Here is an 11,145-nt window from a genome sequence, read left to right as displayed (position 1 = left end):
AATGTAGTAGATGCCATGGCCACCATTTCCTCCATGATCGCCATGCCTAAGTATAGTCCTAAGTGTGAGTTTCTTGTTGAGAATATTTTTCTTCCTGCTTATGAGCAACTTGATTTAGAGTTGGTGTGTGAGATTGTCAGTCCTGAGTCTCCATGGTATGCCAATTTTTTTGCTTATCTTTGTCACAAAATGATCCCTATTGCCCTCTCCTCGAATCAAAGCAAAACCTTCATCCATCACACTGCCCAATATACTATCATAGGTGATACAATTTTCTGAAAACACTTTGATGGAATCCTCCTTTGATGTCTCAGTTCAGATGAAGCTAGAACAACGTTAAAAGAGGTCCACCAAGGAATTTGTGGTGCTCATTCCAGTGGCCTTACGTTAGCAAAAAAGCTCCTTAGAATGGGTTACTATTGGCCTACTATGGAAGTGGATGCCTATCATTTTGTGAAAAGATGTGTCCCTTGTCAACATAATGGTGATTTGATACATGCTTCCGCCCAAGACCTTTAGCCCACCATCACACCATGGCCCTTTTCCCGCTGGGGATTCGATCTTGTTAGTCAAGTATATCCAAATTTTGCAAATAGCCACAAGTATATTATTGCCGTCATTGAGTACTTCACAAAGTGGGTCGGGGCTATCCGATTAACCTACACCATCGAAAAATAGGTTTCAAAGTTAATCTTGAACTACATTATCTATCGTTTTGGTATACCTCAAGACATCATGACTGATAATGGAACTCCTTTCAAAAATTAGGAAGTTGCCAAATTGTGTAGGAAATTTAGAATCACCTAGCATTTTTCCACCAAATACTACCCCCAAGGAAATGGCCAAGTTATAGCTACCAATAAAATCATTTTGAAAATCCTAAAGAAAACCATTGATGCAGCTGGCTGTGACTGTCACCTCCAAATTGCTCCCACCCTTTGGGCCTACCGCACCTCCATCGGTACCCCCATAGGAGCCACTCTATTTTCCCTTGTTTATGGTTATGAAGTTGTCTTACCCATCGAGATTGAGCTCCCTTCCCTCAGAATCTATCTCAAGAATCTGATGTTCGAAGAAGAAGACCAAGTTGCCCACTTGTAAGAGCTACAACTCCTCAATGAGAGATGCCTCAATGCCCTAAACCACCTCCGTCTATATCAGAATCACCTTCAGCTTTAGTTTTACAAAAAAGTCAGGCCTAAGGAATTTGAGGTGGGTGACTTAGTTTTGTAGCATAACATGAAGAACCTCTAGAACTGTGATAAGGAAAATTTGAACCTAATTGGCTTGGTCCATTCATTATTACAACCAAATATGGTTTTGGGGCATATCCAACACCTCAAGCGATTCTATGCTTGAGTCTTGCAGTTCCTGTATAGTGTTGTTATAGTTCCACAAAATACAAAAAAATTAGAACATTAGAAAACTTCAAAAACATTCATAAAATGTTCTTGAAGAAAAGACTAAAAAGAAGAAAAAGTTCCTGAAAAAAGTATTTTGGTCCATTATCTATGAGGCTCATCTCACTTCACCCCTTTCCACTGTTTCATCACACCTTTGTGCAGAAGTCCTATTTGACTTGCACTTTTAATGCATCTAATAAAAGACCTCTTGTCTGCGAGGCATCCATTCACTTCCATTTTTCAAAAGACCTCTAGTTCACGAGATGTTTTTCCTATCGAGTGTTGTTTGTGGTATGATCTATTTTTGATGCTTTCGTACATGTATGTCAATTTCAAGTTATGATTATGCATTACTCACTGGGGGCAACGAGTTAGCACACTTCCCACTAAAGACCCCTAAAAAAGGCTTTGGGTGTGCCTAGACCTCTCCAAATGCGTATATGTCATTTGTTCCATCATAACTATGTCGACTACATCTATCATCCTAAAGTATCTATTCTGTTGAGAGTCTAGTCCATGCAAAAGAAACTTGTCATCTATGCTTCTATAACATATGGTGCATCACTCCTCTTGCAAAATCAAACTAGGGTGTGCTCTCCCATATAAACACAACTGAATCCCTCGGTATCATGTAGTTAGGATTCATGTAGTATAGGATTTCATTGCACCCTGCTTGAGACAAGGGTTCTGTTTATTTCCCCCCTCCTATGCTACACTACTTGGTATCTATGAATGAGGAGTTTTGACACATGTCCATTCATTAGGTTCATTCATATTACATTTTCATATCTCATATTTACACTTTTAGTTCAATAATTTCACTTTGCATTCATTAGTGTCTTTTTCTATTACTAACATTTCATTTAGGCTATTCATTGCATTAGACATTTTATTCAATATTAGATTTTATCATTAGTTCATTACATTAATCTATTAGGTGCATACATTATAATCATTATAGTTAGTGACATATACATCATATAATAAATCCATACATATAACACAATGCATACATCTCATACATAGAACCTGCATCATTCACACATTAGTCATCATATACAAATCATAAGAAACATAACATCACACACCATCCTACATCACAATGTCAGTAACCACATCATAGAAATCACATGCATAAGAAATAATCATCCATACAAATCTAGGCTCACCAAATCATATAATGTATATCAAAAGAATAAGTGTTTGTGTACAATCCATATACAAAGAATCATGTAGTATATCATGCATCATGCATCATCAAAAAACTCGTTGTATGTGCATCACTATGTCAAAACTGCCTACTGTAGCAATCGTGAAGCTAGTTGAGAGGGCCCAACCCCTCTTATATCCCCTCCTCCTCGCGGAGGCCTACCCTATCCCACTGATTGCTCTGATCTCTCACAGCCCCCTGTGGTCCATGAACTAGACGTCTTGTGGAAATCTGGCTGCCGCTAATTGGCAGGAAAGACATCATGATATAAGGACCTATAGTAGGTTGCCTCTCACATGGCTCGTGTCTCCTGTTGGTGGGTTGCCATGGCTTCCTGCATCACAACCATAGTCACCCCAAGCTGTACCATCTGTCAGGCTAGATCACACTGTCGACGGTACTCATCCACCTGTCTCTGGTGTGTCTCTCACTCTGCCTGTAGAGTGGCCACCTCCTGCTGTAGCATGTCTATCTTAGCTAGCTCCTCTATCTTAGCCTCCATACCAAAATCATTGAACTCTCCTGCATCTATCCTAGCTTGTAGTGAAACCAAGGCCTCTTGTGCACTATCTGCCCTCACTCATTGTGCCTCTACCTCAACTTTTAGAGCTACCAAGGCCTGCTAGGCACTATCTGCCCATGCCCACTCCACTCGTGTTTCACCCTGTATACAGGAAACCTCTGTCTGGAGGCTATCTCGCTCTTCCCTAACTATTTTGACATCCTCTGGCTAGGGTGGCCCCTGTACCTATGGCCCCTATACCTATGGTCCCTGTGGTGGCCCCGCTAGTACTGGTACCCTTTTCTGGTGGACTCTATACCCTCGAGGACCCTGTTGTGCCCCCTACCCTAGTGATGGCACCATCGCTGCTTACCCATCGTCCCCTGCTCATCCCCCTCATCCTGTGCCTGCTCTATTGGTGGTGGTGCTCTGGGTACTATCAGTCGTACTGGCTAATGGGCCGCCCTCATCGTGTGTATGTAGGGTCATCCTTGCTCTCAATGGTCTTGTCCATGCACCCAAGGCACTAGCTGCATCCCCCGCCATGATATCTTAGCTAACCTCAGGCTAGTTCCACAACCGCATAATCTTCCGTACTCCCTTGATACCAATGGATATACAAATCTATCTAGCACCGTATCCTGGATCCTCCCAAACTGTCACTACACCCTGGAGGGCATATATCTCATCACCACGTGCATGGTCTGCCTGATCAACCAATAGTTTGTCTATGTGTATTAGAGGTACAATTGATCATCATTGTCATCCTCTCCCCCTGCTGGTAAAACACTCCCCCACTGCTCCACGCCGTCATATGGAGTCTAGTCAAACATGATAATCTCATCCAAGCATTTCCCCCAAAATCCAATGAACTCGGTGGAGGTGTACTAGATCAACAACTTGTATCGACATGCATATAGCTCGCCAGGTTTTCGGGTCTCTCGTCTGGTGATGGGGCATGTCACACCTATGTGCTCCCATGACCATACCATTAGTAATGTCAACCCTGGACCTATAGTCTGCTGTGTCCCATAGGCACACATATCTAAGTCATGATACAACTTGGCCAAGATGGTCTGACCCCAGCAAAAGATCGCACCATCATCCTGTAGTTAAGTGCTCAGCACCTATGTCCACCCAATCGGGAACCCATGCCCAGCATGGTTTGATACCATCCTCCATATGAGTGAGGCAAGGTAAAGGGAAAGTCATGGCAATCTTTGCTCCAATGCCTCCCTCCATATAAACTATGATCTCTGTATGGGTAGCCTCTATCGTTGGCGCTCGAAGCACTCTCATAGATAGGGATCAACATCATCTAGCACATACTTTGGGTACATCCCGCGTATCGACACTTGCAGAATCTACCACACATCGAGCAAAGTAACTATTGCCTCTCCAATAGGTAGATGGAAACTAGAAGTCGGTGTATGCCACTGCTCTATCAATGCTGACAGCTGCGCTGAGTGAGCTCTCAAATTGGGCCACTAGTGGACATATTCTAAACCACACAATCTAACATGCCTCCACTCTGCCTCTGTTAGTGTATCCCCTAGCACCATAGTTGTTGGATAGTGCTCTCACGACTGAAATATCATTTGCATCTATAGCATAGACATGCAAATGGTTAGCATATCCTTTATCTTATGCTCTTTTTTGCTTACCTCAGCATGGGGCATCCTACTTTATTCACCCTCAATCATCCCCGTCCCTTCATTTTGTAGATTCGTCCCAAATGATGAAGACACTAGTCAGTGGAGACGTTGATCCACACAAACATGGATCAACAGAGATGAAAAATCATGGAGACGTTGATCCGGCATCTTCGTGGCTTCGTAGATGTCGAAATCCTATCGGTGGCTACCCGACTATTGTTTACGGAGACAATGACACATAGATCATCATCTTCCCCCAACTCCGGACCCCATTTTCCCCCCTTTTGGTGTCTGCACAGACGACATGACCCATCCTATTGTCTTCGTAGAGCCCTCATTTCTCAATTTTTCGTTTGCGTAGACAACAAGGCGAAGATTGTCGTCTCTGACCCAACTGAGTTTCCCCCCATCAAATGCAAAATAAATGCTAAATTCAAAGGCGTAATTGAAAATTTGACAAAGCAAGATAGTTGAATCACTGATGGGTCTATCTCGGCTAGTCTCTAGTGCTCCCAAATGTGTTCTCCAAGCTATAATTTGTTGACCGGATCCAGCTTTTGCTCTGGTCCTCTGCTCTCTAGGTGTGCAAATGACTCTTCCTTGAGCCCCTTGGAGGCTTATATAGGCCCCCTAAGGCCCCGTTTCGAGCCTATAATCTTTCTTGGGCCATGTTGACCTTTGTTTATCCCCAAGTCATGCAAAATGTTCATCTATGCCTTTTTCCTACCCTTTCTTTTCTTCTAAAGACCTTTTCACGAAAATTGCCCAAATTTTTTTTTTTGCGCTATTTTCACAAGGGGGCACCCTCCTCCCCTGTCGTCGCTTCAACACAACTCCTAGGACTCATATCCTTTATGGGACAACCTATATTTTCTTTTCTTTGATATAATGTCATCCCAACATCACATCAGAAAGAGGCAAAATGTAGATACTTAAAATTGTTCCAAACGCTATATTAATTAATTTAATATTTCTAGTGACATTATAATTAATTATATTTTGTCATATTTTTCTACTTATTTAACTTAATTTAATTTATTTAATAGGTCAATTTCCCTAATGTATTTAAATTTAATTTGAATACAACCCTTCTAATGTATTAAATTTATTTAATACATAGTGCTCCATAAATCCCCTTTTAAATAAATTCTAATTTATTTAAGTCCCTCCACTTTATTAAATTCTTTAATCCTATGATTAAGTCAAATCTTATCTAACTTAATCCTAATCCTATCCTAAAACCTAGTCTATATCCATCACTTTCATCTTTCCAAGCCTACCCACTACTTAATCCCACTTATTTACCTTAAACACCTTTTAACTCCTAAGTGTTTGCTCACACATGTGTGAGAAGCATTTGATCCAATAAATCTTCCACCTCTTACACCTTTGTCCCCCCACTCCTTTCCCCAAGGTTTCTCACACATGCGTTAGCACACCTTGAACCTCTCAACCATAAAGGCTCCTTTTGAATTTTGCATGGCTTGTCCTTTAGCCCACGTGTCTCCCTTGTGGCACCTATGTGGATGCCACATAGATGCCACCTCCCCAAGGCCTCTTTCAAGCCTATAAATAGAGCCCTTGCCTCAAGCATTTCTCCATCTCCTCCATATGCATTGTTATCATGCTAGTGTAGTTCTAAAGCTTTTTAAAGATTTTATGCTTAGAACTAACCTTTAGTAGTTGTTGGCATTACTTAGATTTCTAGATTTTGCATTAGTTTCATGGTAGTATGATATTGTAGGTTTCTTTCTTCATTGCATTCCATTCACCTCTATATCTATGGAATCCTTTGAGGGTGGCTTACTCATAGCCATTGCTTGAAGGTATTTCACACACATTCTTAGCATAGATTCATTTCATGTTGCATTTTCATCATCAAAGGATTCAATAGTTGTGTTTTGGGAGAGCACATCGACATCCCTCACACTTAAGCACACCAACAAGGTCTCTTATGGGCACCCTTGTTGAGCTACTTTGAGGTTGTGTGAGGACTCTAATATGTTGGTTGCATAGTTGTTTAAAACTCAAGTAGAATTAGTGGTTTTTCAATCTTATTTGTTATCTTGAATGCACATGCTACTAATGTTTGCTTAATTACGTGTGCTCCCAATAGGTTAGGTTTTCACATATACACACCTTTCTCTCGAAAGTGAGGCGAATAAGTGATACCAATATCAGTACAGTGAACATGATACAGTTGAAGGACAGATTGAAGGAAGCACAATCCCCCATGCCAAAGAAGATCTACAAGAGTGGAATTGTAAATGCAGTGGCCTTTCCTCCTACCTTTCCTTGTCTAGAATTGGTAATGGAGCGTGCATCCCAATTTGATATTGTTACCAAGTCCATCATTTTTGATGAAGGGAAGAGAGTGTTAGCCAACATTAGCGGATAAGTGGTCGAAGAAGCATTTAATATTCCCCAGTATAAAGCATGACAGTGGTACTAATGGATCAGATGACTAAGTTATTTTAGGATAATCAGGAGGCTTACTTCATTCATCTAAAGCATAATTGGTTACATGAAGGCAAGAATGGAGTTACCAAGTCATCAAAGCTCATTAGATTGGATTTCAAATTAGAGTATGGTGATCTCATTGTGCTTCTCAACCGAATCATGGGTGTAGCTCAAGGTATGTAATTCGAAAACTGGATGTACTTCTTTATTGATGAAATTGAAAATGGAAAGAGAAGAGTTTATTGGGCTAGGATTATAAGTGAAAATTTATAATTGCAATTTAGGACTGTACAAAATCAAAATCAATTCTATATGGGGTCCTATGTTTTCTATCCGATTGTGAGATTATATGAAAATCTTGGACTTAAGGCCTTAGGAGTAATTGGCAATGGGTTGGGGCAATGTTTGGTGCATGAGTGCTATCCATAGCTTCATTTGCACAACACCAAAGATTATAAAATGTTTTATGATGCCTTTGCCACGAAGACAGTAAGGATATTACAAGGGACACCTGCTAAGAGGCTCTCATCAGAAGTGGAAGCAAAAGTTAAGAAGTATGGGAGTTGGTTCATTCAATTTCTGCAATTCACATACATTAGAGCAACATAAAGTATAGTTGGTCCCAAGAGACTTTCAAGGTACCCACCTGAAAAGGTAGTTTTGATGGAGTCGGCTAGGCAACTTGAGCATTATGACAAAATGATGAAACTTAAAGGTGAGACATGAATTACCTTCTCATTTGGAATTGACAATGATAGTTATCCCAATCCTGTTGCCTTTGCAGCTATAGAGAAAAAAGTTAGAATGGTATCATCTAGGATGGTATAGAGAAAGACAAGGATTCGATCCTAATGGTCTTATCAAGGCATCTCATAGAAATTTATTCAAACATATTCCTACTATAGAAGATTTTTGGGCCAATGCACAAGATGACTTTCATGCGAGGAAGCTAACTTTCTCAAGGTTGTCAATGAGCATGATGAGGGCAATCAAATGGAGAGGTCTTGATATTCTTGATCAACTAGAAGATGATGAAAATTTGCTAAGAGAATATTATGATACAGTGGATGGAATAGAGTTGAATCTAGTGGATTGGATGATCATCAACATCCTTCCTTAGAGGCAGTTACAAGGATAGTTGATCTGCACACTAAGTCATGGTACAATGAGAAGTTGAGGCAATTACAAAGTCAGAAGGTACACCTTACTTATGAGAAGATAAAACCAAAGAAAAGTTCAACAGAGTCAATTGGACAGAAGGGTGGAGGCAGTAGCCAACAACAAAGAATAGTTAAGAGCAAGAAGAGGAGTTTGGAGGTTGAGAAAAGTAAGGAACATCAGGAACCTCCAACAAAGAAACAAAATGCAACACCATCAAGGGAGAGCATAATTGAGGCTAAAAACTAGGAAGATAATACAAGTGGACAAGGGGCCACAGTAGAGGTGAGCTCTGATTAAGAATCAAGCAGTTACAGTGATAGCACTGAGTACTCTCCTCTCTTGGAGAACCAACATGGAGATGATGTGATAGTCACTAGTGAAGAAGAATACATGCTAATTGATATTGAGGAGATAAGCCAAGCGCCTGAGGTCGTTAGTGATGTTTTGCTAGTTGAACCAAATCTAGATTTGGGGAGATACATTGCACCACTATGGTTAAGGCAAATGCTTATGCCAAGAGGCAAGGTAGTGACTATCTGAATAGTTGAGGATATCCAAGGATTAGTAGAAAAGGGTGATAGCGAGAACTAGACAAAAATTACAAAAATAGTGGCAAAGGTAATTGGGAGTGATGATGACAGTCGTTGAAAATTTTAGATTGCTATACCAACAATTAGCAAGGCATTGGATGAGATTGTAGCTCAAAAATATGAGATAGTTGAACATAACTTGGAAGAATCACAGATAACATGGAATGTGAGGAGATCCAGGAAGGCATGGTTTCAATCAGAGAAGGTTGAGGAAAGAAAACAAAAAGATTTTAAAGTTGGAAGCCGAGGATAGATATTGGAGAGATTGCTAGCCTATCAAACGGTTGGACCAAGCAGCCCTTCCTCAAGACAGTGGGAGCATCACAAAAGAGATATCGACCTAGTTACATGAAGTCAAGGATTGGATCCATGATACAGTCCAAGATGGGTGAAATTTCTTACCTTCCTTTATCTTGATGTTCAGGTCATTGGTGGTTATCAAAGACAAATTCAAAACATTTGAAGGGGAGTGGAAGGATTTCCTTCCAGTGAAGGACTTGGCCATTCCCAAGTTACATGCATTCATTGAGCTACTAGAGAAAATTTGGAAAGAGCCAAGTTGATAGATGAAGGAGGTTTGAGTATGGTGGAGTCTTTGTTTGTTGCCTTGACTATCAAATTGAGAATTCTTGAAGAGGTACAGAACGAGATTGCACAACACATCCTAGGCGTTGACTCTTCCATTTCAACCATGATGAGTGATGTTGGGGCTGCACTTGATTTTGAAGATATCAAAGAGGAGAATGTCAATGAGACAAAATTTGGATCAAGATTGGATGAGTTGGGGAAGGTTGCCATCAAGAAGAAACATTTGGGCATCCTTGCCTCTATCAATGCCTTTATCGGATACGCGAAAGAATATGAAAAGGATCATGAGAAAACACTGCAAGCAATGAGCAACATGATGAATTCAGTTGAGCTCAAGATGAAGCATACACTTTTCCTTTCCATGAAGGAAGTCAGTGACAAGCTAGCCAATTTCATTGCTCTGGCTAAAAAGATGAAAGAAAGGGGTGGAACTATATTAGAAGATCATTTGATGTAAGCCCAAGTGGCAAATTCTCCTTCTTCTTGGGTAGGATAGGTGTCTAATTTTGATTTGCTACCATTTTTGTGCCTTCTCATTGGTTGTCACTTTTCCTTTTTTTTTTCATTGGTCCATTGATGAGGTGGCATATTCTCATTGGTTGATGGGGTGGCAACCCTAATTAGGGTTTCTAGGATCCAATCTGGATCGTTGGTTTTGCCTCTTAATCTCTACCGTTGGTTGTAATTTTGGCCTCTATATAAGGCCATTTTCTCTCATTTGTAAAGGGTTGAAGAAAATTGTTGCTAAGATAATACCAAAATTGCTTCTCTTTATCATTGTTGTGACTTGCATGGTGATTAAGAACATTTGGTGTTATTGCATGGTTTCTACTTCCAAATAGTTAAAGTTAGATTTCCTTTGAAGTTGTTAAAGTAGATTTCATTTTGAGAAAGTTGCTAAGTAACAGTAAGAGTAGATGGATAGTTGCATGGTGATATTAGTGGATGTTTGATAGGGATCTATGGACTAGGCCACTAGCATCCTAACACCTTGTTACGAAGCCTTGTGTAGTAATCTAGTCATTTTCCCTTGAATCATTGCATCTATGGAGGTAGAGCCGTTGGTTAGCTTTCACCAGATTCGATCCCCATCCATTTGCTAATCTTTCCATTCATAGGAGTAGGAGTAGAGTAGTGAGTAGTTTAGTATTTGGAGCTTTGAGGAAGGAGGTTAGGAGAAGCATCATTGGTAGACACACCCCCACCATCACCATCATCAACATTATCTAGCACTCATTTATTTTACAAACTCATCATCATCACCATCATCTAAAAACCCAAGTCATCCTTGAGTGAACAATGTAAGGCCACCTACATGATTACCAACAAATCACATTAATATAACTGAGTTAGCATCCACAGGTGTAAGAAACATTGGAGTTTTTCAAATGTCTTCATGAGTATTAACTTTTCAAGATAGGGATTGAGTGTTCGACATTCCATGTCAAGTATTCAATCGCTATATGTTATGTAGTTGTACAAAACTGACATCAACAGGTCCCTCAAAACCTAGCCTTCTATGTAATCACTAACAAATTTGCCAAACCTCTGGATGCAAATACAAGCCCATCTTTCA

This window comes from Cupressus sempervirens, chromosome 6, assembly GCF_028749045.1.
Source record: "Cupressus sempervirens isolate cs-2001-9-10 chromosome 6, ASM2874904v1, whole genome shotgun sequence".
Lineage (NCBI taxonomy): Eukaryota > Viridiplantae > Streptophyta > Pinopsida > Cupressales > Cupressaceae > Cupressus > Cupressus sempervirens.
Note: the sequence above shows the minus strand (reverse complement) of the source record.